Source organism: Cornus florida, unplaced genomic scaffold (assembly GCF_030987335.1).
Source record: "Cornus florida cultivar Cherokee Brave unplaced genomic scaffold, ASM3098733v1 CherokeeBrave_3.0.0_Hap2_Chr08, whole genome shotgun sequence".
NCBI classification, from domain to species: domain Eukaryota; kingdom Viridiplantae; phylum Streptophyta; class Magnoliopsida; order Cornales; family Cornaceae; genus Cornus; species Cornus florida.
In genome coordinates, this window is record NW_026775578.1 from 26,336,038 (window position 1) to 26,341,098 (window position 5,061).

Sequence of the window (5,061 nt, forward strand, 5' to 3'; positions counted from 1 at the left end):
CCATGTAACCTTACAATCTCCTTCACATAAAGAACACCAAACTTCTCTGTATCATCTGTTGCCTTAATAGGCAAAAAGTGAGTCGTCTTGGTCAATCTGTCAATGATGACTCATACGGACTCATTGCCCCTTCGTGACCTTGGAAGACCTATCACAAAATCCATAGCAATATACTCCCATTTCCATTGCGCTATAGGTAATGGTTGCAATAAACTGGCTGGTTTTTGATACTCGGCCTTTACCTGCTGACAGTTAAGGTATCTAGCCACAAACTGTGCAACATCTTTCTTCATCCCGTTCCACCAATACTGACGTCTCAAATTGTGATACATCTTGGTGCCACCTGGATGAACTGCAAAGCGGGAAGTGTGAAACTCCCGTAAGACGTCCTCACGACAAACCGTAGGAACCACCAACAAACCCCTGAACCGTAGACCCCCATCTGTATACAAGGCCCAATCTTTCACTGTTTTACCATTGGAGATCAAAGTGTGAATGACATCTAAATCCGGGTTCTGTCTCTGTGACTCAATCACTCGTACAACAAGAGTAGGTTGAGCCACAAGACTAAATAAGAATGCTGACTCGCTGTCAATATCGTCATAAAAATAATACAATCCCATCTCTGCCAAATCCTTAAGCATCTCCCACTTCCGAATAGCCAAACAGGCCAAAGTTCTACGAGATTTTCGGCTTAAGGCATCTGCTACCACATTTGCCTTGCCCAGATGATACTGCAAGTCAAAATTATAATCTTCCAAGAATTCAACCCATCTTTTCTGTCTGTTGTTCAAGTCCTTTTGGGAGAAAAGGTACTTCAGACTTTTATGATCCGAGTACACTTCGAATCTTTCACCATACAAGTAGTGTCTCCAACACTTCGAAGCAAACACAACTGCCGCCAACTCCAGATCATGAGTAGGGCAGTTGTACTCGTGAGTCTTCAACTGCCGAGACCTATAAGCCACTACTCTACCATCCTGCATCAACACACACCCTAAACCATCACGTGAAGCATCACAATAGATCACATAACCCAAGCCACGCTCAGGTATCACCAACACTGGAGCCGTAGTCAACCTGTTCTTCAATTCCTGAAAAGATGACTCACAGGCTTCATTCTATGCAAACTTAATCCCTTTCCGGGTTAAACGGGTCATAGACGCTGCCAAACGGGAGAAATCTTTCACAAATCTCCGGTAGTAACCCGCTAGGCCAAGGAAACTTCAGATCTCAAACACATTCTTGGGTTGCTCCCAATTCAAAATAGCTTCAATCTTTGATGGATCAACTGACACTCCGCCTTCTGAAATAATATGCCCTAAAAATTTCACCTCTTGTAGCCAAAACTCACATTTTTCATATTTGGCATACAATCGATGCTCCCGCAAAATCTGTAAAACAATACTTAAATGGACCTCGTGCTCCTCCTGAGTCCGTGAATACACAAGAATGTTATCCACGAAAACTCCCACAAACTGGTCCAAGTAATCGTGAAAGACGCGGTTCATTAAGTCCATGAATGCCGCTGGCGCATTAGTCAAGCCAAAAGGCATAACAAAGAACTCATAGTGTCCATACCGTGTACGGAATGCTGTCTTCGGGATATCCTCATCCCTAACCCGCAACTGATAATAGCCAGACCTTAAGTCAATCTTGGAGAGACAATTGGCTCCCCTCAACTGATCAAATAAATCATCTATCCTTGGCAAAGGATACTTGTTCTTGATGGTGGCACGATTCAACTTCTGATAATCGATGCACAACCTCAAAGAACCATCTTCCTTCTTAGCAAACAAAACCGGTGCGCCCCATGGTGACACACTCGGTCGGATGAAACCTTTCATCCTCAAATCATCAAGCTGTCTTTTTAATTCCTTCAATTCAACTGGTGCTAAATGATACGGTGCCATAGAAATCGGTGCGGTACCGGGCATCAAGTCAATAGTAAACTCCACTTCTCGGTGTGGAGGCAACTCTATCAAATCCTCCGGAAACACATCCAGAAAATCACGAACAACTGCAGGATAATATTCTTCCATAACATCATCCTCTTCGGCTATAAGGCTAGCCAAAAAGTAATCACCACGACTCCGTCCATGAATTCCATAAAACGATGAAATATGGGAATCAGTCCGATCTCCCACAAAAAAGAGACAGTCTCCCTCGGGAGTACAAACTGTAACCCTTCCTCTGTAACAGTCGATCGTGGCATGAAAGGAAGCTAACCAATCCATCCCGAGAATGACATCAAAGCTTTTCATCTCCAAGAGGATAAGGTCAAACACAAAAGTCTGCCCGGCTATCACAATGGAACAGTCCCTCACCACTCGGCTCAAAGATACTGAAACTCCAACTGGCGTATCAACACACGATGCCCAATCCATAAAACTGACCTTTAACCCTGATACAAGTGCAAATGATGATGAAATGAAAGAATGAGATGCACCAGAGTCAAACAAAACACGGGCCCAAGAACCAAACACTGGAAATATACCTCGGAGAACTGAAGATCCAGAAGATGCATCAGTCGGTGAAAGGGCAAAGACACGCCCCTGCGGTGCCTGTGCCTGTGAACTACTAATCTAAACACCAGACTATTGTGCCGACACAGTAGGAGTATCCCTCCTAGCTGGTCGTGAACCCTGAGAAGACAAGGCAGGCTGTGGTGGTGGCGGCGGTGGTCTGAAACCTGATTGAACCGTAGCCGACTGTGACGGCCTCTGCCGTAACCCTCTGCCACTAGTGGTGCCTGCTCCCTGACTCGGACAGTCCTGAATCAAATGGCCCTGCTGGCCACACCCATAACAAGCCTTCGGAGCTGAAGAAACTGAAGTCAATCTCATGGGACAACTGGACTTGTAATGCCCAGGCTGCTGACATTGAAAGCAAACAACTCCACCCTTGTCAGATCCAACTGGCATAGGAGTGGTAGGAACAGATCGTGTAGATTGTTGCCCCTGAAACTGAAACGAACCACCCTTGTTCTTCTTCCAAGAAGATCCTTCTGAAGATGGCCCTGCACCCCTCTTTTGCTTCAACTGCTCTCTTCTTGCATCCTTCTCTTTATTATCAGCCTCCAGCATCAAAGCCCTTTCCACTGCTTCAGAATATACCTTGATGAACTGTGCCGTGATCAATGGCCTCATCCGATCATTAAGACCAGAAACAAACTTTCGAGCCTTGTTAACTTCATCTCTCATCATTTCTGGAGCAAAGCGAGAAAGTGAAGTGAACTTGTTTTCATATTCTGCCACTGACATGCTCCCTTGGATAAGGTTATGAAACTGGTCTTGTAACTCCCATCTTTTGGAAAGCGGAAAGTACTTTTCATAAAACAATTCCTTAAACTTGTCCCAACTCATCTCCTCCACCTTGTACCGGCTCGTAACCGACTTCCACCATAATTTGGCATCCTTAGCAAACTTATAAGTAGCTAGGATGATCTTCAAATGATCCTCCGTCACATCCATAGAAGTCAATTAAGTTTTAACTTGCTCCATATAGTCATCTGTTATCATTGGATCCGCACCGCCCTCAAACATAACCGGTATCAGCTGAGAAAACCCCTTAATAATCTTGAGACGCTTCTAAGTTAGCGTCTCCTCAACTTAAACTGTAGGTTGTGGTGCCGACTGCGACTGAGCTGTAATTGTTGCCCTCACGGCATTTTGCAACAAACGATTCAACTCCAGTGCCACAGAACCTTCACCCACTTCAACGGGCGCTTCAACATTATCTCTCCTTGTGGGGACAACTCTCGGGGGAATCAAGTCCCTAAGAAGTGTGTCCTCATCATTTAGCTCATCCGGATTGGAACTGGAGCTCTCGCCAACATCACCCCTAGTCAGTCTGGGGCCAACTTCCCTGATTTCCTCACGCCGTGACATCGTTTTATAAAACAAAGGAAACAATTCAATAACGATAACACTAAGGTCCAATCGTGAACAACCCAACGCAAAAAGATACTGTACAAACATTTAGCATGTAATACTATGCAATGAACACATTAATATAGGCATATAAGCACATAAGCAAGTAAGCAGTTAAGCATGCTTTTTTACATAGCAAAACACTTTTCCAAACAAGGAAATAACAATGCAAATGACTTCCCAGACAACCCTATGTAAGCCTCTACCCGTCATCCTAATGATATTCGAACCATCGCTCTGATACCAAATTTGTAACGACCTTAGCTGATGCCAAAATTTAAAAAAAATTCAGCATAACCTCCCCTAAAAATGGGCCTTCAACAACCTGTCCCAATACACAAAACACATAATATCATCCAGCATCCCATTCATCAGTTCATTATACCTCAACATAGTTCATCTCATGGTGGAACATCCACACACCAATTAATCTAAATTATCATAATTACAGTGCCAAAATACATGGTTAAGATTTAAAGTCCCTGTCTTACAGCGTTACATGATACAATTGTATGGAAACATATACCACAATTCCATTAGTTTCATTTACATCAAACAAAAGATAAGTTTATTCTTAAGTTACAAGGCCATGAATACTAACTTAGTTACATTTCCACAACTATGAATATACATAGAACGTTCAAAATACAAAATAGCAAACAACCTTCTAACAACTTTCAAGCTTGAGGTGGATTGTCGTCCACCAGTTCATTTCCAAGACCTGAAAAAAATAATATAAATAGTAGGGTGAGCATAAAGCTCAGCAGGTGACACTTAAGACACACATCTTGTGTCCTTGTGAATCCAAACAAAGCATATGCCAATGGGAAATGGGGATCATACAATATCGGGAAATAATATAGCATAACGATTCAATCTCAAGTATATCCAATGCAATGCAGTGCAATGAGATGCAATGCATGCTAGTGTCGTTCCCCATTTTCATAATTCAAAACATCGTTTCCAAACTGTTAATACATCCCGCGATTGGCTAGTGTCCCTGACCCTTGGTAACCCCGCGACGTCATTATGGGGCCCAGTTAGCTCAACCACGCTAGGGTGACTCCCTAGTCCCCTCTAGGCTATATTAACCTCCGGCCCGTTGGTAACCCCGCAGCGACCATGTTTC